A 25,307-nucleotide genomic window follows, 5' to 3' on the forward strand; every position below is an offset into this window, starting at 1 on the left:
AAAATATTAATAGCAATAATTTCTGTGGTAGATTAAGATAGGAAAGAAAACAGATACCCATTCATTAAACAATCACTAGACAAATTGTCAGATTGTGGTACTTGGATGTAATGGGATTGTTTAATATAACTTCACTATAATGTATGAAAGATATGAGATATTCCAAGTACCTTGGGAAGATCTGTATGGATTAATTGAAGAGTGGAAAGAACAGAATGATGAAAATAACATATACACTAACTGCTACAAATATTATACATAAAAGTATATATTTCTGCTAGTAAGGAGAAAGAAACTTAGTACTACTTAATGACCAAGTATGAATATGGAAGAAACCTGAAAAAAACAAACACCTTCATTTTCTTTGCAGAAAAAGGAGATTAATGGTGCATCATATATATATATATATATATATATATATATATATATATATATATATATATATATATATAATCAGATATGTTGGTTGTCTCTCGAACCGAGGATGATGATTGTCTTTGTGCGTTTTTGTGCACAAAGACACTTGTGCATGAAGATTTAAGTGGAAAAGTCGATGCACAGAGACAGTCCCACTCTCTCGGCATTGGAAGCCTGGGTCCATTGGCACGAAAAGTCGTTACACCCGGAGACTTCCTCAGCTGCATTCAATGGCCCTGTTGTCTTTTGTGCTCCAACACACCCTAAGCACTCCACTGTGCTTTGCTGCGTCGCCATCTCAGCCGTTGAACCTTCTTGTTGGTTTCTTCCGCCTGTTCCGCCAAAGCAGTCTTGACATGCTGGGTGAGCAAAGCCCTAGAATCAGATATGATTAAGATGTTAATTGGTTTTACTAATTTTTTCTTTCTTTTGAAATATTTGTTATAGGGAATTTGCTTATTTGGTAAGGGGAGGGAAATGCTATATAGAGAAAATGGTGATATAAAACATTAAATATCAATAAAGTATAAACAAGTAAAACTATATTGCTCATGGGAGAGGAGGGAGAATTGGGTTAGGTTCCCTGAAGGAGATGGTATTTTCTTAAAGTCTTGAAAAAAATTAGAAGTCTTAAGAGGCAGAGTAATGAAGTACATTATAGGTAAGTCGATTAGGATATACAAAACCTCTGAGACCAGGAATGGATCTCTATTTGAAGGAACTCTGGTGTCTTCTGAAATAAATTGTGGTAGATGTTTAAGTGTTGGATCTAGGTTACTCCAAAGGGACTATCATAAGTTATCAGTGTTCTTTAGAGAAATGTGCCAAATCTGGTACAGCTAACAACTAAAGAGGGCCCTGATAGACAGAATAATTGTATCAGCTAGGAAATCCTGAGGGGAGGAGAAACCTTGAACTTGATGTCTGGAAACAGATTTTGCTATCTGTCATCAGTCATAAATTTTATAAAATGATGATTTTGAATCACTTCCTGATCAGTCTCAGGGACCTGAGTGGTTTGAAATGAACCTTTATCCTCAGGGTGAAAATCCCAATCTCTTTTCTTTCCCTGGGCCATGTGGGCTTCTGTGTTTATATGTATATTTACACAGTGTTGCACACACATACACTTACTATGGTAGTTTTGCCTAAGACATCATGAATTCCTTACCCCCAAATTGAAAGTTCTTCATAGCCTGACTCCAGACTACTTGCCCTTTCAACCTGATGTCACTCTTCTTTATGCTCTCTCTATCCTTGCCAAAATGGGCTGTCTGCAATTCAACAAAAATAAATGCTCCATCTGTTGCCTCTTGGTCATTGCAGCGGCTATCCTCCATGCCTAAAATGTACTCTCTCCTTTGCCTCTGATTCTTGGAATAGTTGGTTTCTTTCAATGCTTCATTATCTGGCCAACTTTTATGGGAAGTCTTTGCAGCATTTTGAGCTAGATGGAACCCCAGGAGTAATGGATTTCAAGCCCCTCTCTCCTCTATTTGCAGTTTAGATGGCCAAAATCCATAGAGGTATAGTAACTTACCCAAAGTCACTCATAGAGCAACAGAGGCAGAATTTTAGTGCAGGTCCTCCTTATTCTTGATGCAATTTTCTTTTGACAGCCTCACATTGCTTCTGATTCTCCTAGCTGCTAGTGATCTTTCCCTCCTTAATTAACTTATGTTTATTTTTGTTTATCTGTTGCATCTACCAGTAGATTCCTTGAAGAAAGGGATTATCCCATCCTACTTCCCTTTACTGTTCACCTTTATATGTCCAGAGTATTCTACACATAGTAAATGCCTAATAAATGATGAAGTCACTTCTGGGTTGTAATATATTTTCCTTTGAAATATCTCTGGGTTATAGTTAATGGTATAAATTTGGGGAGATAAATTTGGTTTGTTAGGAGAGGGAAAGACAACCATAAAAATTAGAATCTTTTGCCCTATCTTTGCAGGACTCTATGAATTTCTTGAGACTCTCCACGCCAAGTTGTCTGCACAGCTTCTTATCTCTATTTCACCTGTCTGGTGGAGAAACACTGCTCTTGGACATCTGAACTCTAATAGGTGTTTTTTGCTTTATTTTGATTCCATTCTCCTTCCTGGCCATTTTCATATCATGATACCAATACTATATCCAGCTTTTCTTTATATGTGTATTCAAAAGCAGACTGTGTTAACCGAAAGTACAAAATTTCAACATAATATCTATCATTTATATACTGTTCTAAGGTTTTAAAGCTGCTTTACACATCTCAGATCATTTGATCCTCACAAATACCCCATGAAATATGTGCATTTTAATTTCTCCCATAAAAATGAAAACTGAGGCTAATGTTTAACTCAAGATCAAACATCTAAAAAAGGTCTGGGAAAGCACACCATCTCAGATCTCCCTGATTCCAAGTCTACCATACTCTCTCCTATGTCACCAACTGTTTCTGTCTTATTGAGTGAAAAATAAAAGCCATTGCCTTGTAGAATCAGCGTATACATATATCTCTGTGAAAGGTCTGGGATTCTTTATTTCAATGAACTTAAAGTGAAGTGCACCCAGTTGATTATTTTTATTAATAGCATAGAGCTTGGAACACAGCAGACACCTAATAAATACTATTTGGCTCACTACAAAGTCTCATTGAGCAATTAGTATCAATCGAATTTTACAAAGAGATATTTATGTCAAAGTTATAACACAGTATGACCAACCTCCATATTGAAATTGATGGACTCTGTGTATGTTTGTCTGTGTATATACACATGATATATATGCCTATACATATGTATACATACACATACTGGGGTGGTTCATATACATACATAGATGCATGTATGTATAAGCATATACACATATAGACACACCTGCGTCCTTCAATATCTGTTCATATGCCTATATCTTTATCTATATGTAATGGCTAAATTTGGAAATTTGTTTTGATTGACTACACATTTGTAATAATTTTTGTTTTTCTTGAAAATAAAATTAAAAAAAAGAAATATAAACACAAGTAATAGTAAAAACACTTCTCCTTGATATTTCAGGGACATACTCTTTCCATCCTGCTTGGTCTCTGGGGAGAGTGGGATCAGACTTAACTTGGTTGCTACAAAACATTGGTCCTACCAAGTTCTGAATGATCCCCTATCTCACCTGCTACCTGGCGAGGTCCTGAAGATTACTTCTTAAGGTCTTTCTTTGATCCTTGCTAGCTGGCCACAGATCTGGGTTCTTGAATGTTGGAATGGCAACATACTCCTTCGATCTTTCAAAACTCATGACATTGGAGCTTCCACCTCCTTTGCCTAGAATTGCAGAGATGATAGCAGAGGCCAAGAGACAAAGATTCTTCTCAGGGCCACTTAGGCTCAAGGGAGAGAAGTCCCCAAAGCCCCTCTTCTCACAGTACTATCTCTCACAGTTTATCATGAGCAAAATAATTTAATTACAAATACATCTGAAGAGAAAATGGTCGAAGAGTCTAGCCTGATGCTGATTTATCCTTTTTGAATCAACTTTCCAACTGATTCAACATTTCCTCCTAAAGATGTGTTTAGCAGACATACTAGAAGCATAAAGAGTAACTTGTACAGGTTCTACAGACAACCCAATATACTTCCATTCCACATCAAAACTCCAATAGGAGAAAGCTCTCTTGTTCTCCATGTGGTGAGAAAATGGCTCTTTGTAAAGCCTGAAACTCCTCATTAATTCAGCTTGTTGGTCCCTTTTCTGTGGTTGTCTTGAGCTCTCAGTTACAGCAGGGTTTTGACACAGATATATGAACAAAAGTTGTTTTAAAGCAAAGAAGACACCAATGTCCAGAATTGAATATTGTCTCACTTTTGAGATCTTAGTAACCATGACAAAAATGTTTCATTTTGTTGAGAAGCAAGGTCCTTGTTCTTGATTTGGAAGCACTTGGATGAAGGTTTCAATGTCTCATATTTGAAATAGAGAAAAATGTTGCGTTTGAGAGACATCATTTCCTTAGTACTTGGAATTATTGTTGTGTGATCTTGGCAAATCACTTACCCCTGTTTGCCTTAGTTTCCTCATCTGTAAAATGAGCTGGAGAACAAAGTGGAAAAATCACTCAAGTACCTTTGCCAAGAAAACCCCAAATAGGGTCATGAAAAATCAGACACAAGTGAAAAATGACTAAACAATAAACAACTCTTAACTTCAAGCCCCACACTCTATCCACCAGAGCTTTTAGGAGAGATGGATTTTTAGCACTGTAGAGTTTGAAGAGATGTTAGACATCACTTGATTTAAACCTCCACTTTTCCTCAGCATTTTTTCACATAAGGAAACTGAGCCAGAGATTTAAGATAAAGTACCTAATAAATAAGTTCAGGACTTGAACTTATATCTCTTGACTGGAATGCCAGGTTCTTCTTATTGCACTATGTCAATTCTCAAGGCATAGAGGTATTAAATACCTTGTCAAAAGTTATGCAGCAGGGGTCAAATTAGAGTTCATAAGCCTGAAGTTCATTTTTTAAAGGCATTCTTGGGGTCAAATTGATTTTAACCTAATCCAGGTTCATATGTCTATGTGGCTCAGGATTGCCAGTCACTCGTAAAAATGGCCTGAGTGAGGTCTATATTTGGGGATTTTAATCAGGTTGGCATAGTGGATAGAGTGGTTGATATATAGTCATATAAGAGCTGAGTTCAAATCCTAGCTCAGATACTTCCTAATTTTGTGACCCTGAGCAAATCATATAATTCCTCTAAAGCTCAGCAAATTGAAAAAAAAAATAGACCCAAACCCAGGGAGGTTGTGAGGATAATATTAGATAATGAATATAGGATACTTTGTAAACCACTATTTAAATGATAGCTATCATTATTATGATCATCGTCATTAATCATCCAATTTAACTTCCATATTTGACAGATGATGAAACTGGACTTCCAAGAAGGAGTAATGATTTGTCCAAGATCAAAAAGGGAGTAACCCCTGTTTTACTTCCAGCTGTTCTGATAATGGACTCATTACTTTATTTTGCCCCTCATTAGAAACCCTGCTTGAATCTAGTATGAGAACCTCCCTTTCTTGTTTCTTTGATTTCATGACTCTATTTCATGTCATCATTCTCTGAATGTGAATTTATTAGATTCTGAGATTCTCTTCCCCTTTTCTCTCTGACTTTATCATTCCATTTTCTTTCAGCTCCCTTTTCAACAAGATTTCCAGGTATGAAATAACCCCAATTCCTTCCAGCTCCCTATACAAAAATATTCCAAAGTATGACATAACCATTTCACCAATCAGCCAATGCTAATTTGATTATGTGCTTCAAATCCCTGAAAAGTTGCTATATGGGAAAGAGAACAAGATTATTCTCTGTGGCTGCTAATGGGAAAACTAGAAGTAATGGACATTTCAGGGCAATAGATTTTACCTCAGTATAAGAATGAATTTTATAAGAATTATTTAGTTATTTTTGTTCAAATCTTTGATTTTAAAATCTACAAGTAATTCCAAGTGTGGAAAATCAGTCCATCCAGATAGCTTAGGCACTTGACTATATCTCAGTCTTAGAGATTCACCAACAGTTATGTGACTTGCCCAAATTCATACATCTAGTATTAACCAGAGGCAGGATTCAGATACAAGTCTTCCTCAATCTAAAATTAGCTTTCGATTCACTTCAATGAAGTGCCTTCATCTATATGTACATATATGAGAATGGAATTATGAGGCAAGAGTTGATGATTTTAGATAATATTAATAGAGTGAGGTTTTAAAAATATTTTACATACAGTATGTCACTAATGCCCATAAGAGGGAGGAACTCTAACCTATCAATCGATAACCATTTGTTAAGTGCCTACCATGTGCCAAGCACTGTGCTAAGCCGTGACATTATTACTGTTATTTTACAGATGAAGACTTTTAACTCAGATAACTGAAGTTCTATGCTCAAGGTGACACTTAAAATAAGTGTAAGAGGCGGGATTTACATACAACCTAAGCCCACAGCACTCATCTAGGGTCATGATGCTTCCAGGCACAGTCTGGAACATTGCACTCAGGAGATATTCTTAAAGAGATTGTAGATTGGGTTAGAAGACTACTAAAGCAACTTTCATGTCTAGGATTTTGTGACTCAGCAGAAAAATCAGAGCCTCTCATTAGGGAGTAAGTCTTGACTGGCTAATACATCTAGAATGTCAAGAATTGCAATTATTTTTATTGTGTCCTCAGCTGTCAGAGCAGCAGCAATTTCACTTGGTAGTTAAATTTACTTTCCTCTCTTTCTATTTAAACTTCAGATACAATTTATTAAATACTGTATCTAATGTTTCTCTCTTACCTACTACTCATCCATTCATCCTTGGAGCTCTCAGCATTGTGTAGTAAATATTCAATTGTGAAGCCCCTGGTAACACTAATGGGAATCATGTCACTCATTTTCTCAGCACAGCTAGAATATACATCCCTTAGGGGATGAAGGGATTAGAAAAGAAAATCACTATCCTGATCAATGAAACACTGCTTCCCCTCCCACTCGCCTACCATGATTTCATTTCTTTAGGGTAAGGCTATGGTCCACCAACTTCCAAAGAATAAAAAAAGTGGATTCACACATAGCAGTTTGGAGAAAATCCAGCAGTTCTGAAGAGAGGCAAATTCAATAAAAGTATCAAATGGACATTAACAAAGCTTTTGGAATCTTAAGGGTTGTTAATAGAGGGGCAACATCTGCGAGTAAGGAGAAAGTCACATCCTTCTTTGTCCTAGTCAACCCATGCTGCGGATACTGTTTTCCTTTCTGGGCACCACAGTGTAAAAAGTTTTTTTGCTGAACTGGAGAAGGGCAATTGGAGTGGGAAAGAGCATTGAGCTCATGCCACATAACAATAGCCTGAAAGACCCGGACAGGGGTGGTGGTGGCAGTTAAATAATAAGCAATGAAGACTTTTGGGAGGGAGGTCATAATGACTGAGTTCAAGTATCCAAAGGGACATTATGTGAAAGAAGGATTTGGGATCCTGCTTGCTATGGAATTATAGACTTTGTGGAAAGAAAAAAAAACTTCCCAATAATTAAAAGTGCTCTAAAATGAAATACGTTGGCTTTAAAGGTGGTAGTCTCTCTATCATTCAAGGTTTTCAAGGAGTGCCTTTTTGAACATGTTTTAGAATGTACTCGATGTCTATTATGGTTCCTTCTAACTCTGAAATCCATGATTATTTTCATTGGCTAAGACATTAGGAATCATACTGTAGACATAGCCTTTGTCATAGTCTGTAAGAAATACCCTTATGGAAGTATTCCCACACCAAGCATGGAAGAGTGAGACTATTTCATCAGGTCTCAGTTTTACTCTTCAAGTCCTTCCTCCTAATAAGGCTCTAAAATTATTTAAACTAAATCCCTGTGACAACTTTCTGCTTAGATACAATTACGTCTCAATATTGAGTTTAGAGTCAGGAAGCTCTGAGTTTAATTTTACCCTCAGACACTAGGTAGATGGACTTGGGTAAGTCATTTAATCTTTGTTTGCCTCCATTTTCTCCACTATAAAATGGGGATAACATAATGTATCATATGTTGTAAGAATCAAATGACACAATTTTTGGAAAGTGTGTAGCACAGGGTCTGCCACATGAATGATTATTAATAAATGATCATTCTCTTTCCTCTCCCTGAAGGAAGATGTGGTATGGCCATTTCTTTCTAGTGACAGGATGAGTCATTTTTTTTTAGTCACTATCACCTGCTCCTTTTAACCATTGAATGCTATCTCAAGTAATTAATCCATCAATAATAAAAAAAAGACTGTGAATCTTGAAATTTCTCAGACTTGTGAATGTTAAAAAATTCCCCATTGGGGAATTCTCCATTGGGACAATTCCCTATTGGGACTATTCCCCATTTTAAGCAGTGACACTACTTAGATCTACAATGTGAGAACTCTACTTAGATAAAAAATGTGAAGACCTCTACTCCACCCATACTTAAGCCTGTTTTAGGAGAGAAAACTCCTTGCTGAACAATGAAAAATACTTACACCCATACTTAAGCCATGCCTATTTTTAGAATTAATACAAAGGGGTGCTAAGTACCTCTAAAGGTCAGGCAACTTGTGAACTTACAGGGAACAAAGAGGAAAAAAACTTACTCAGAGATTCTAGCCTACTCAGGTGTGGATTACTAAAAGGATTAGTCTACTCAGGTGTGAATTCAGAATGGGCTGTCCTTTGGAAAACATCTACTGTGATTGGTAGATGTAAGGACTTAGGGGAGGTGGCATAGGAGAAATTGCCCTTTAAATAGGAGCTCAGATAGGAGCTCAAGGGACTCATTCTGAAACATTCAAATGGAGGATTGAGCTGGTGAAAGCAGCTCAGATGATGCTGGCCTGGTGTCACTAGAATCCTTGCTTGGACAGATCTTGTGGTGAGTGACTAATATATAAGGACTGACTGATCTTTCTTTTAGGGCTTAGGCCTGGGTTGGCCAGGGCTGCCTGGGCCAGCCTATTCTTTTCTCATTTTATACCTCTCTCTCTCTCTCTCTCTCTCTCTCTCTCTCTCTCTCTCTCTCTCTCTCTCTCTCTCTCTCTCTCTCTCTCTTTCTCTCTTTCTTTAATTCTCATTAAAATCTCTATAAAACCCAGTTGAGTGGGTATATTTGAATAATTGGGAATAATTCCCTGGTGACCACCTTATATATTGATTTAAAAACAAGACACTGTAGTGAAAACATATTTTCTGTGGTCAAATTTACTCACCCACTCTTTTATCTACAACAATTTAAGTCTTCCACTATTTTAATCACTACTAACAATTTAAGTCCAGAAAAGTCAGAAATAAACAGCAAACTCAACATCGTAATACAAGATGTAATTAAAGATAATTGCCCAGAGATTTAAAATAGTTGAGGGTATAAACTGTAGTGATTAAAATAGTGGAAGATTCTGTGCTAAATGCAGGATCAATGCATCTCTCCTATTCCTTCATATTTCCCCTCCTTCCTACTCTTACCTTATCATTGCCCTAGGTTGTTTAGGTGAATTTCATGTCTTCCCCTATATCTGTCTATATGTTGTTTTTCATTTGTTTTGAAGAGGATCAATGACATGACAAATGTAATGTCTTGACTTGTATGTGGCTTGGGATTAAATGAGGCAGTGCAAAAAGTCATCAGCTTTACTCTCTCTTCCAGAATCATTGAATTCCAGTGCAATGCAAAAGTCAGGATGACTAGTGATGGCCAGAATGCAGTGGATGACCATGGTGTTTTTAATGTCTGACCAAGCTCTAAGCACTCCACAGCACCTACTTCAGCTGCATTCATGGCCATTGCAGCTAATTGTTCTCATCCAGCCATTCAGCAAGGAGAAGTCTTCACGTGTTTGGGGTAGACATCCTCCTAGCTCACTGACTATAATTTTGAGGACTGTAGGTGACCCTAAATCTATTTTAGCTCATCTGTGGAGACAGTTTTACTAGGGTGTGACCACTGGGCATATTACAACTCTTTGGAGCATAGGTGAGAGTTGAGTGATAAATATCAAAGGCAGATGAGAATCTCTGAAAAGCATTTTGCAACTCCTCCCACCAATGATCACTCCATATAACCTACATACATGCACACATACATATATATGTATATGCATACATATATGTATATATACATATATCCATGATTTCTATGCCATTGTACCATAAAAACACTTAGGGAAAGGATCTTTTAACCATTCTTCATTGTATTCTTATAACCTAGATCAGAGCCTGGTATATAGTAAATACTTTTATAGTGCTTGTTAGCAATGCTAGGATCCAGGACAGTTCCACAGGACTCATGACAAAAAAGGCTATTCATCGCTATAGTAGGAACTGGTGGCGTCTGAATGCAAATTGAAACATGCCATTCTTTGCTTTATTTCTTCCACATGTTTTTCTTTAGTGTAAGCAATATGGGACTTCTTTCACAACAGGATGAACATAGACATATATTTTGTGTAATAACACATATACAACCTATATCATATCATCTGATGTCTTGGAAAGGAGGAGAGATTAGAAAGAGGAAGAGATCATGAATCAAAACATGCTAGAAAACAATGATTGAAAATTGTACCAACATGTAATCTGGGGGAAAAATTAAAGGACTTGTTGTTTGGTTGTTAGAGTTAAAATGTCTTTAATAATGAAAAAAATGTTTTTGGAATCATTGGCTCATCTTCCTCTTCTATGGAAACCTCTTCATGTCCAAAGCACTGTGATGGACAGCTGGACAGTGACAGAGGTTGAAGTACACCCCCTGTGACTGATATCTATTTTTAATCACATAGTCATGGCATTCATAGTGCATTATAAAAATTGCACCAATGTGGATAAAGCCAAAATGCCACCTATAATGAAACCACAGGAATTAGTCATCTCCATTGCTCAGCTGAATACTCTAAGGATGTATGTGATATTATCAACATGATGGATGCTGAAAGTAGTTTGCTGGCAATGGGAAATTTGTCACCATCATTGCCATTCTTCTTGGCATGAAAAGAGAAGATGAATATGGCAGAGGAATGGCAACAAAAGTAAGGGGAAGAAGGAGTTAGAAGGAAAAACAAAGTATAGACATTTGGAGATCATGTCTTAAAAATTGGCAAAATTAGTAGCAACCATTAGCAAACACAGCCATTTCATTATATTCATTTAATATTTGCAATGGTACTGTGAGAAGACTAAAGGCAGAGCCAAACTAACACTCATTTATTAAGTAGAACTAATTTCACCCAAGGCAAACCTAGCTAGGGATGATAATGGTTTAGATTAGGAAGAAACCTGATTAAGGGGTCCTAATGTTGAATAGTGGTAATTTAACCATGGATACAATCAGATAAGCAATACTCCACATTGGTGTGTGTGTGTGTGTGTGTGTGTGTGTGTGTGTGTGTAGGATTACCTTGCATTGCGATTATTTTGAAACATTATGGGACCATAGATTTCATTCTAGATGGATTTTCAGAGGACATTGTTAAAATTAAATGAAGAGGCTGCTTGTAGTTTTAATAATTTTATTACATCAAAGTAGTAATAATAAAGAGAGGGGAATATAGGAAAGAGGTAGAGAGTTACTTAGCTTACTACTCTATTGGGCACCATGATGGATTGAAGCCTAGTGCTGACAAGAGTTCCTTCAGGATCCAAGCTCCAGCCAGAAGAAGCTTGAACAGGCTCCTGGTCTGATCTTATAAGTTCTGTTCTCCACCCATTAGCTCTCACATGTCACATCACAGGAACCAACCATAGTTTCTTAATTTGCCTGGGTTGCCCAAGGGGGCAGTGTCTGTGGAATCAGCTTCCTACCTTCTTTGAGTGTCTTTATTTATGCACATCTCAGTGGTCTTTGACCGTCAGGTCACTGAGAAGTGACATAAAATAAAGTGACATTAATGGAGAGAGAAATTCTCTTTCAACAATATGGAATCCATTCTTTTCATTTTACATATGGAAAAAGTAAGGTCCAAAGAGGTTCAGTGACTCAGCTAGCATCACACAGCTAGTCAGTTAGAGAGACAAGATTTCAATTCAAACTTCTAACACCAAATCTAGTTCTTTTTGTTTTTAAAAATCCTGGCCCTTTTTCTTAGGAACAATACTAAATATATAGGTTCCAAGACAGAAAAGTGGTAAGGGCTGGGCAATTGGGGCCAAAGGACTTGCTCAGGGTAACACAGATAGGAAGTATCTTAGGCCAGATTTGAACTCAGGGCCTCCCACCTTTAGGCCTGGCTCTCTATCCACTGAGCATCCTAGCTACCCCTTAATTCTTTCCCTACATTGTACTATGCCTTGGAAACTCTGATATCTGTTACTCTTTGATGCCGCTTAAGTTTTAGATTAGAAAATGGTCCTTAACAGCCTACAGGGAAAGCAAACACATAACTGCTACTCTCTTCCTTAATATTATAAACTTAATAACCATTAAAAAGCAAATCAAATAGATGTGCAAACTAAAAAATAAAATATTACATAAAACTCTGCATTTAACAATGTAGAAACATTTAAATTAAGGGGGAAAAGCAATAAAAATGCTCTTGCATTGAATTTCCTTTCATGTTTTGTGATAGTCTTTTTCTAGATATTTCTTAATAATTTTAATCGCTCTTTGATAGTTAGGAAACATTAGGAAACATATTCAGCTATTTTAGATTACCCCTAACTACTACCTACTTCTTGCATTCATATTAGGAAAAAAAAACAAAAAACATTTGCTATTAACGCTCCATCTTGCCAGACTTCAAGAATTATCAGACTTCCTGAGACCCTGATCAATTACTTAATCTGATCTCAAATGCCTGGATGCTTAAACTGTACCATATTCACCAGTCCTGTCCCTGAAGGGAAGTGTCTTTTCTAGTTGGTCTGTATTCCAGAATGAGTCCTTTCTTATGTAGCATAACATTATCAAGTAGAAGAAGCAGCATGATATGGTAACAAGAGCATTGAACTTGGGCTCCTAAGATCTAGACTGAAGTACCTCCTCTGTTAATTATTGTCTGAGTTATTTTCCATGAATTATATGTTGTCTCTTAATAATATATTGTATGAGAGGTTTGGGGTAGATGATTTCTGCAGTCCCTTCAAGCTCTGACTATTTTAGATGAAATGCATGCACTCTGAGGGCAGGGAAGGAATCATTGATGTATACATGTGTGATACCTGACACACAGTACAGTTTTACCATAACAAATGCTTGTGGAATTGAATTGATTTGCTTTCTATACTTAAAGGTACCTTATAGTAACTATGTTCCAACATCACTTCACATTCTCATGATCTGTGTTCTAGTTTCCAAGTTCCCTTCGAAATTTGGCATCATGCTTTAAAATCCCTTCCTGTCCTGTCATTCTCTGTGCCAAGGTTACTCATAGATGTAATATTCTCTGTTTCAAGATCCCTCCCAGTTCTAAAATTCTATATTTCTGGGAATTTCATTGTCTGTAGGAGTCTTCTGGTTCAAGATCAGCACTCCCCCTTACTCCTCTGATATAAGCCATATGCCCCTTTCATCTTTCTTACCCATTCTTCCTCTTATTGTTGTTTATGGGAGCACCTGGTGATGTTAATTACCAGTGAAGGACTGCAGAATGGCTCCATTCCCCTCAACATTCTGTTTGATGACTGAACGGTCAGCATGGAGCCAGGGAAGCATTTAATGGAAACTTAATCAGCCAAATCCTCCCCGTGACTAAGTTGCTCCCTGGAACTCAGGTATGCATGAAGCACCAGGACACTGGCTTAATGTGCTGAAACAATTTTCTCCATGCATCCTGAGGGCCTGAAAGAGTTAATGACTAACAGCAAGAGAACTGTGAGATGCCTAGGAGTCACTTGGGCACCACACTGGGTTCATAGGGTCTCTGTTTCTCTCTCTCAAGAATTCCATACGTATGCAAAGGAAAGTGGGAAATAGATGATACAAGAAAGGGAACAAGGGTACAATCTCTGAAATTGTGTGTGTGTGTGTGTGTGTGTGTGTGTGCGCAAGAGACAGACAGACAGACAGACAGAGACACAGAGAGAGACAGAGAGAGAAAGAGACAGAGAGAAATAGATAGATTTACAGAAAGAGTCCTATAAAGATACAGACAGAGACAGAAAGACAGAGATAGAACAAGACAGACCAAGATGGAAACAAAGAATGAGACAAAGACACAGAAAGAGAATGAGAGAGATGGAAAGAGATGAAGATAAACAGTCCAGGACAGAGACAGAAAGACACAGAGAAGCAGAGACAGAGAGAGAGTGTGTGAGAGAGACTGACAGAGAAAGATACAGAATCAAGGACAGACAGAGGACAGGTAACAGACAAAAAGACAGTGAGGCAGAGACAGAAAAAAGAGGAACATGATTATTTGTTCTTGTAGATGAAGTCATTTATGATTGACCAAGACAATTTTCTCTTGATGTGTATGCCATCATTTCTACTTTAAATCAATAACTGTCAACTAGAACTTCTGACTAAGCATTAGCAAATTGACTTTCAAAGGCAATCTTTATTTGATAGGTTGATGATTTCTGCCTATTACTTCCTTTTTTGTAAGTAGGGAAGGGAATATTTGCTTTCTTCATATTTCATTTTTCCTCATCTGTGCACCTCTCCTACTCACCCAGGAGAATGTAAACTCCTAGAAGAAAAAGACTTTCCATGTTTGTTTTCATGTACCCACTGCCCAATACAGGAACTGACAATGTTTCAGGTTGTTGACATGTATTGTAGCTTCTGTGGCTTGTTCCATCTTTGGCACTGCCCTTGCATTGATTGGTCTCATTTCAGATTTCTATAGCCCTTGTATTGCGTCCTCATTCTCAAACGTATATCCTTGGTAGTAAGTTGGTCACATAAATTTATAATTCTATCTGATACCATTTTTGGGAAAAAAGGCATGAATTTTAATCTTTTCAAGCTAAATTTCTACTAGTTGCCTCAAATGAGTGCCAATCACAACTAACCCTTATAGAAAATGCAGTTTCACACAGCATTTTCACAATATTATCCAATTTAATTCTTGCAATCCAATTTAATTCCCAGTTCTTTGATAGGTAGGTCTATTATTATCTCCTTTTTACAGATGAGTAAACTGAGATTCAAGTGGTTATGTGGCTAACTCAGTCATTGCACAACTATTAAGTATTTAAGGAAGGATTTGAACTCAGATCTTTTGAACTCCTATTTCAGCAGACTATCCAACTTGGCATTTAACTTCCTTTTCAAAAAGAAAGATATTTGCTTAATTTATGAGTCTCCTGGTGTATCCACTTACCTTTTCTTCTTCCTGTAAATCCTAAGGTAATGGATTTATTATGTAACATATACCACTGCATTATCACTTTAAAGCTGGAAAAGAATTTAGTGTTCAGCTACCTAAACCACTTATATAACAGATGCACTGGAAATGAATTACTTATGCAAGTTTCTACATATATTTTGCATCAGAGATGTGTCTTCTGATTCCAAATCCAATGATCCCTCCATGTTATCATACTATCCAAGGTGCTAATATTTCTACTGAGATTCAATGTTCTAAACATGAGTTCAAAACTACTGTTTTCTTCAACAGCTTCATCCATTCCCTGTATCATATGACTTCTAAGTAGTTCTATTAACAAAATTATCTAGTATGTTACTTTATGAGCTCTCCCAGAAAAGACAGATTAAATGTGGTTCCTTGAAGAGAACCAATTTACTTATGGAAACTAATGGAGTAATTTTTCTCTGAGACAGGGACTTACATACCCAGCTGTAGACAGACCACATTCATAGACAGACAGACAGACAGACAGACATTTTCTGAGGAGGTGGAAGGTAAATGTCAGAAAAGTGAATGCCTATTTTTTTCCCTTCCAGCCATCCTTATTATTTAATATCCTTTCTGACTCAGAGAGCCTTGAGTTACTAATTCCTTTGGTAGTGATCCTGATTGCTGCCAACCATTCCCATTTGCTTATTGACTAAACTCAGCATTACTCTGGCAATCTAGAATATGATACTTGAATGTCACAAAGCTATTGAGCATACTGATTTTGGACCTGCCAGAACTGCATCTGTGAGTATAGGAAATACCAATAGTCACCGATTCTTATCTACTTGTCTAATCATATTCCCTCCCCTTTGTCACTCTGGCTCTCCAGCTTAAGTCATTTCCAAAACCCCAGGAAAGGAATTATAATGCGTTGATTTGTCAGACTAACACAGGTATCTCAAAGGACTGCTGGGAGGAAAGTGATACCCTTTAAAGAACTTTATGAAGGGAAGTCTTTAATTAATCTCCACAGTTGATCAGCAGTGTTCCTGATGTGGATGCTGTCCTACCTACAGGTATGTATCTACCCATCTCCATTCTTGCAGCACCAGCAACTAGGCTGCTGAGATTTGTTATCCATTAAAACAGAAGTGGAAAAATGCTATTTCCTGACCTTTGGAATCTTACTTGGTACCTTGCCTTTCTCTAGCCCTCTTAATTCTAGTACCTTCCTTCAATTAATTTTTAATTTATATATCCTATATGTATTTTACTTTGTATATATTTGATTGCATGTTGGTACACCCATTATACTCTGAGCTCCTTGAGAGCGGGGATTGTATTTTGCCTCTGTGTATTCCCAGTGCTTGGCATGTAGTAGACTCTTAATAAATGTTCATCGACTGATTATTTGATTGATTATAATCTACTTTGCATGACTTGTTTTATCAGACAACATTCAAGAAGACTTCCATTCCCCAAATACCTACGTGTGAATCCTTCCTCAGACATTGACAAGCTTTCATTGAGTTTAATCAATCAACAACTAGAAATGGATTTTAGGTACAAGTCTGCCAGAAACATTTTTGAAATTCACTTATCATTCTCAATCCAAGCATTTCTAGATTAAAGAAAAAATTGTCTCAACTAGAAGAGTTTCGTCATACCCTTGATCATCTCTTTCAATTCAAGACATTTTCATGTTTCATTTATGGGAACTTGAAAAATAACACAATTTGAAAAAAAACTCAAAAGGTTAGAGGTAATATTCCATAAACTTGGGCTAAGAGACCAATACTTAATATTTTTTGAATCTCCCTGTAAAATCAATGTCCTAAAACTACTCAAAACTCTTTCACTATTCCCTTCCTGGATTCATTCCCTGGTGGTCACAGATGACAAAAAAAAAAATTCAGAGAGAACTCCTTCCTCAGAGTCATACCTTAATTTCTTTAGGAAATGGAGGAAAAGGGTATAGACTTTAGGTAGGACCTAACTTTAATCCCATCAGAAGAGGAAGAAAAGTAGTGAGTTTAATTAGACAGTTATTTCCATTGGAGGTTGATTATTACCATTTCAATTCACATCTCTCTTTCTTGGATCTCATTTTTGCCCTTTTGTTGTTCAGTCATTTATAGCCCTGTCTTGGTGACCTCTTTGGGGGTTTTCTTGGTAAAGATAGTGTAGTAGTTTGACAGTTTCCTTTTTCAGTTAATTTTATAGTTGAGGAAACTGAACAAACAGAGCTAAGTGACTTGTCTAGGGTCACATAGCTAATAAATGTGTGAGGTCAGATTTGAACTCAGGAAGATGAGTCTTCCTGACTCCAGGCCTGATATTTTGTCTACTCTACCATCCAGTCTTGCTCTTTTATATACATTTACATGAAAAAAATGTTAGGACCCAGAGAAAGGATTTTATTGGATATTGTATCATGAAAAGTTTAATAATATTTCCTACCATCTGGTGTCAAGGAAGCATTTTAGAATGGAGAAATGTTACTTTCTTAATATTTTTAGTTGAAATAAAAAGGTTTAAAATGTTTCCAAAATTGTGTGACATTCAACTCTCTGAGCCAGTTTCCACATCAATAAATACTCAAATACCCATAGAGATTTGTGACCTCATTGATTTGAAAATACCCTCTAAGGTAAGCTATCCATGTCTGCCATTCTCATGGAACACTTTTGCCTTCTCAAAAGTTTGACACTGAAAGTCTATCCAAAATGTTTGTCATATGCATTGTGGAAGAGGGATTAGACTTGTTCTTGCTTGGTCCTAAATGAAACAGAGTTAGGAATAATGGGCTAGTAAGAGACAAATGAAAAGTGGCAAATTTCACCTTAGTGGAAAGAATACTGTAGAATGTAAACTTCTTGGAAGATCCATCTGCTCAAAGTAATCTCTCAACCTGATATGGACATTCAACAAATAGTTGTTGCATTTAATTGGAGAGAAATAATCTAAATAATTAGAGATATTCAAAAGTAGAAATGGCTGCATTAGGAGAAAGTGGGATTCCCCTTGCTTCGAATCATAGCTGGATGACCATTAGTTAGTGTTGTGTCTACCAAATCCTAGTTAAGAAAGACATTGACGGGTTAACTGATGCACCATTCTTACCTGAGCTTCTAAATGCCATTGCCTCAAAGTTCTTGATTTATTGATGCTGGGAATAAGTCCATGAAGTGTGAGCACTCATTTTTTGGATGAATGATTAATTGAATTGATTTTGATTTTGCCTGGAAGCTATTCCATCCTCTGCTATCACAATTTGTATTTCCAGAACATAGTTTCCCTTCCTTGGTTAAAAAAAATTCCTATATAGTAAATATTTTGAAGCTGCTTCTTGTGACATTTCTGGACATTACTTAAAATAGCTGGAGTAACTTTCTGAAAAATATTATGTTAGATAGACTTTTAGCCCCTAAACATCACTTGTGGAGTTGTATATTGGGCAGAGATGACTACTGTTTCATTCCTTGGTTCCTACTACAGAATAGATTTTTCACAGGCTAATAGAAAAGGTTTTATTACATGAGATCTATTTTCTGTTTATGGTAGAAGATTAAGATCTTTTAAAAATTTTTACACTTATAGTTAATGTATGGACTTTTGGAAAATTTTTGGTTTCCTCATAAGTAAAGAGAGCAACTATTTGGCTTTGTAGTTCAGAGTGGTGGTAGGGATGGAATGCTTTTGGTGTTCAGTCATTCAGATGTGTATGCTTCCATCAATGGGATTTTCTTGGCAAAGTTTCTGGAATGGTTTGCTATTTCCTTCTTCCATAAACAGAGGTTATTGACTTGTCCAGAGCCACACAGTAAATTTTGTTGATGTTCAGTCATTCATTAGTGTACCATTCTTTTTGACCCTGAGATCCATGCACTTTGATGATATTGATGGGATTTTCTTGGCAAAGATACTGGAGTAATTTACCATTTCCTTCTCTAGTATGTTTAGGCAAAGTTAAGTGACTTTCCCAGGGTCACATAGAGAGCAAGTATCTTAGACTAGATTTAAACTTAGTTCTTCCTGGCTTCATGCCCGGTGTTCTATTTGCCGAGCCATCTAGCTGCCCCCAGAAAAGGAATAGTGTAGGCTAACTCTATAGTAAAAAGAATGTCAGTTTCAGCTAGGTACCCTCAATTATCCAGCTGCCTGTTATGATGTTAACATTACATAATATAAGTATATGGAAGGAATCAAAAGAACTTAGGTCAGTTACAATTAAAATAATTTTATAAATAGCTCTATTATTTTGCAGTTTAAATGAAGTGGACAGTGTTGGTCTAGCCAGTCTTTCCAATAATGGAAATGAATTCAATGATGTTTTTAGGCCTTGTTGCCCAGGATATTTTCTGCATTCTACCTATGCTTTAAACTTTTTTAAAAAAAGAAACTGTAATTTTAATTTAAATTAGGCATTCTTTACCTAGGATCCGTTACATTTTTTTCAAAAATATTTTGACAATTGAACTTTTGTATAATTAGTTGGTGGTTTCTTTGTAATCCTATGTATTTTATTTTATGTGTTTGAAAGCATTATTCTTGGAATGAATTTAGAATTTTCATTACTCTTGCCAAGGAAGTATATCACACACACACGCCAAGGAAGTACACACACACACACACACACACACACACAAGATTAAGAACCTCTTCTTTAAAGAAGAACATTAATTCATTTTTATTCTGCCTCCTAGTTAGCTGGAAAATATCCAGAAATAATTTTCTAAGCCTAGTAACTTTTAGTCGACATTTCTAGGTGTTCCACTCTTCCCTGCTTAAGATTCTGTCTAGCTTGTTATACTTATAATAACTTTATTTTAAAAAAATATTTCTAATGGAATTCTAAAGTAATCTAAAGCCAATGAATTATCAGAACAGAAGGAAAATGTTTATTATTTTTAGAAAAAGTAATCAAGAACCAATTAAAAACAAATCAGGTATTCAAATCAAAGTATTCACAAACGTGTGTTGGGGAACATCAGAACTACTCTATTGGTTATTACTGCAAACCATAAGTAGATAGCATAATCTAACCTTTTGCATATTTTGAGTCTGAATTGAGATTACGTAATCCAAAATATATTTACTTAGTTCATGGAGTATCCATGTACAATCTCAAATATGGTCTTTATGCTTAGGCTTATATTATATATATATCTTGTCATCACCCACCAAATTTCCATGTTTGTGAACTCTAGCATTTGATTATCTGTTGTCATTCCACCTCTCCCTCTTCCTTGTATTTCCTAAACCTGTTCTTCATCATCAATGTGATTGCCAATCTCTCCACTCCTCAACTCTTTCTAAGGCTATCATCCTTACTCTGGTTACATTTATTTATTATCTTAACATCTAACTAGTCTCTTTCCTTGAGTTCCTTGTTGGATTAGCCCATTAGGTCATTCCAGATCATTGCCTTGCCAAGTTTAGGATTCCTTCCACCATTTTCTCCCTTCACTACTATTCATGTTTTAAAAAAGGAGAAAATGATGAAACCTGCTGATTAAATCATTGTACAAATTTATGTTAAATAAACTCAACTGGTGCCTCACTGTCTCATTGAAATTTTTTTCACACCTCTTCAATCCCTTAACTATCCTGATCATTATAATGATTTTTCCAAACCTCTCCTGTCTCCTCTAAAACACCCCTTCTGTGGACCTTGCCTTATATTGCAGTAACAAAATGGAGGCATTTAACCAAGAGCTCTCTATAACCTCTTCCTAATTTCACATTTCTTTTGGACATCATTTGCCACTGTGTCTTGTTTCCCTGTTTCCCTTAAGGTTTAGGCACTTCTTCCCTTTATATGCACATGTGATCCAGATATATTTTATCTTTTCCAGCAGATTCTTTACCCTATCATACCAATATTTTAATTCATTTTCAAAGCCTCTTCTTTCCCTACTGCCTAAAATATACTCCTTTTCCCCTCATCCTCAAAAATCCTTCACTTGATTCATTCATTCCCATCAGCTATCATCCAATATTTCAACTCTTTTTTTGGAACTAAATCTTTTGAGAAGGCTATATATATTAGGTGTCTCTACTTCCACTCTTCTTTCTCTCTTTTTAATTCTCTAATCTGATTTCCAATCACCATTCAATTGAAATGGCACTCCCCAAAGTTACCATTGATCACTTAATTGACAATTTTAAGGGCTTTCTCTTAATCCTTATCTTTCTTGACTTCTTTATTTCCTTTGACTGTAAATCACACTACTTCTTTACGTCATCTTCTTTCTAGATTTTCATGACACTGTTCAATCTTGTTTCTTATATCTGGCTGAGCATACTTCTGTATCCTTTGTGGGATCTTTATCAAGATCATGACCACCAACCACTGAAGTCCCTCAAGACCTTTTCTTGGAACTTATTCTCTTTTGATATCATTTCACTTTGAATTCATAAACTACTATGATTCATTGAACATCTATATGCAGATAATTTTAAAGTTTGTTCATCATAATCTCTCTCATGATGCCAAACTCACATATCCAACTGACTATAGGTATATCATATTGGACATACTTTAGTCACTTTAAGCTCAATGTATCAAAAACTACACTTATCTTTTCTTCAATCTTTTCCTTCTTCCTAATTTCATTCTAACATAAAAGGTACCACCATTTCCCCCATTATTCAAGTTGTCAACTTAGATGTCATCTCAGCTCCTTACTGTCTCTTACTACTTTACCCCATATCCAATCTGTTACAAGTCCTGTTATTTTAATTTTTTTTTTACATTTCTTACATACACTGCTTTTCTCTTCTCACACTGACAAAAGCTTTCTGCAAGACTTAATCTCCTCACATCTGAACTATTGAAATAGTCTTTTCTTTGGTCTTTTTGTTTCAAGTCTCTTCCCAGTCCAATCCATGCTTTACTCATCTATCAAAATAATCTTCCTATTATGCAGATCTTACAATGACACTCCTTTATACACATCCTCACAAACTATAGTGGTTCCATGTCATCTCTAGGATCAAAGAGAAAATCAACTTTTTGGCCTCAAAAAAGAAATTCTTCATTTGACATTTAGTGTTCTTCTTATCCTGAACATCTATACCTTTCTATTCCTCTTGAACTATGATCTCCTCACTTTCACCAACTACATACTCGTCAATCCTGTGTCACAAATCTTTAACTCCTCACTATCTCTCACCTCTCATATTCAATTTGTTACAAAGATCAGTTGACTTCACCTTTTCAAAGTCTCTTGATTATGTCCCTTTCTCTCTCCTGACACTCCCACTAATATAGGGTAAGATTTTTCATATCAAGGGTGGACTACTGACAATCTGCTGGTAGGTCTTCCTGTTTCAATTTTCTTTCTTTCTTTCAAGATTTTAAAAATAATTATTTTTCCATGTTTACATGATATATTTTCTTTTCCTCCCCTATTCCATCCCATTCCCAGAGGTGACAAGCAATTCAGCTGGGCTGTATAAATGTTATCACTTGATACCAATGTCCATATTATTCATTTTTGCAATAGAGTGATTTTTTAAAGCCTAAACCCCAAATCAAGTCTCCATATATACATATTATAAGTTATCTTTACTTCCATAGTTCTTTCTCTCAATGTGGATAGCATTCTTTCCCATAAGTCCTTCAGGTATGTCCTAGCTTGATGCATTTTTACTAGTAGCAAAATCCATTACTTTGGATTTTTACACAATGTTTTACTTTCTACATACAATGTTCTTCTGGTTCTGCTCATTTCACTCCACATCAGTTCATTGAGGTTCTCCTAGTTCATATAGAAATCCTCCAGATCATCATTCCTTACAGCACAATAATATTCCATCATGATTATATATCACAATTTGTTCAACCATTCATTTTTTATACAGAAACTTTTAATGTAATGTAATCAAAATTATGAATTTTATATTTTGTAGTGTTCTCTATCTCCTGATTGGTCTCAAATTCCTTCCTTTCCCATAGATTTGACAGATATCCTATTCTATGTTCATTTAATTTGCTTATGATTTCCCTCTTTAAATTTAAGTCATTTACCCACTCAGAGTTAAGCTTGGTATAAGGTGTAAGATTTTGATCTAAACCTAATTTTTCCCATATTGTTTTTCAATTTTCCCAGCAGTTTTTGTCAAATAGTGTGTTTGTGTTCCAAAATCTGGGATCTTTGGGTTTATAGAATACTAGCTTGCTGAGGTCATTTACCCCTACTCTATTTCATTGATCCACCCTTCTGTCTCTTAGCCAGGACCATATAGTCTTTTTGTTTTCTTTTTCATTTCTACTAGCTTTTTAGTTGTTTTCCTTGTATTCTATATGTATACCATCATGTCATTTGCAAAGAGTGATAGTTTAGTTTCCTCATTGCCTATTTTGATCCCTTAAATTTCTTTATCTTCTCCAGTTGTTATTGCTAGCATTTTTAGTATGATATTAAACAGTAGTGTTTATAATGGACATCTTTGTTTCACCCTTGTTCTTATTGGGAAGGCATCCAACTTATTCCCATTGCAGATGATACTTGTTGATGGCTTTTAATAAAAAAAAATGTTTATTATTTTGAGGAAAAGCCCTTTTATTCCTATATTTTCTAGTATTTTCAAAAGGTGTTTCATTTTGTCAAAGGATTTCTCTGTGTCTATTGAGATAAACATGGGATTTCTATAAGTTTGGTTGTTGATATGGTCAAATATGTGCATGGCTTTCCTAATATAAAACCATCCTTGCAATTCCTGGCACAAATCCTACCTGGTCATAGTGAATAATCCTTGTGAAAACTTGCTGTAGTCTTTTAACTAGTATTTTATTTTATTTTATATTTTTCACATCTATGATCATTAAGGATATTTGTCTATAGTTTTATTTCTCTGTTTTTGGTCTTCCTGGCTTGGGAATCAGTACCATATTTGTATTATAAAAGAATTTGGTAAGACTCCTTCTTTGACTATTTTGTTAAATAGTTTGTAGAGCACTGGGATTAATTGATCTTTAAGTGTTTGATAGAATTCACTTCTGAATCCTTCTGGACCTGGGGACTTTTTCTTAGTGAGTTCTTCGATGGCTTGTTCAATTTCTTTGTCTCATATGGGATAATTTAAGTATTCTATTTCCTCTTATGTTAATCTAAGCAATTTATATTTTTGTACATATTCATTCATTTTACCCAGATTGCCATATTTATTGCCATATATTTGGGCAAAATATTTCTTTATAATTACCTTAATTTCCTCTTCAATTGAGATGATGTCACCCTTTTAATTTATGATACTGTTAATTTGGTCCTCTTTTTTCTTTTTCTTAGACTATTACTTTATCTATTTTTTTTGTTTTTTCAAAATACCAGCTCCTATTTATTAGTTTAATAATTCTTTGACTTTCAATTTTATTAATTTCTCCTTTGATTTTTAGGATTTGCTATTTGGTCTTTATCTGAGGATTTTCAATTTGTTCTTTTTCTAGTTTTTTTTAGTTGCATGACCAATTCATTAATCTTTTATTTCTCTTTTGTGTTAGTATTGGCACCTAGGGATATACATTTTTCTCTCAGTACTGCTTTTTCTGTATCTCAAAAATTTTGCTATGTTGCTTCTTCAGTATCATTCTCTTCAATGAACTCAATAATTATTTATATGATTTGCTCTTTAACCCACCAGTTTTTGAACACCAGGTTATTTAATTTCCATTTAATTTTTAAGTTGCTTCTCCATGTACTCTTACTAATTATAATTTTTATCATATTATGATTTGAAAAATTCATTTATTATTTTTGCTTTTATGCATGTTTGCAATATTTAATGCCCTAGTACATGGTCAATATTTGTGAATGCACCATGTGCTGCTGAAAAGAATGTATATGCCTTTTTATCCCTATTTACTTTTTTCCATATCCCTATTAACTCTAATTTTTCTAAAATTTCATTCTCATCTCTTACTTCTTTCTTAATTATTTTTGGTTTGATCTATCTAGATCTGATAGTGAGAGTTTGAGGTAGTTTTACTGTCTATTTCCTACTTAAACTCCAATAGTTTCTCCTTTAAAAAGTTGGATGCTATACTATTTGTATATATGTTGAGTACTGAGATTTTCTCATTGTCTATTCTGCCCATTTTGAAGTTGT

At 35.6% G+C, this 25,307-nt stretch overlaps 1 long non-coding RNA gene across 1 annotated transcript in view; it reads right to left on the reverse strand.

Moving 5' to 3' along the window:
* Nucleotides 1–467: 467 nt before the first annotated feature.
* The window catches only part of LOC103097268 (uncharacterized), a 63,793-nt gene continuing 38,953 nt past the window's right edge, over nucleotides 468–25,307 (reverse strand). Inside the window, exon 5 of the long non-coding RNA XR_008912747.1 lies at nucleotides 468–792. This is a non-coding gene — a long non-coding RNA (uncharacterized LOC103097268). The remainder of the gene's footprint in view (nucleotides 793–25,307) is intronic.

Source organism: Monodelphis domestica, chromosome 6 (assembly GCF_027887165.1).
Source record: "Monodelphis domestica isolate mMonDom1 chromosome 6, mMonDom1.pri, whole genome shotgun sequence".
In the NCBI taxonomy this organism is placed as follows: Eukaryota; Metazoa; Chordata; class Mammalia; order Didelphimorphia; family Didelphidae; genus Monodelphis; species Monodelphis domestica.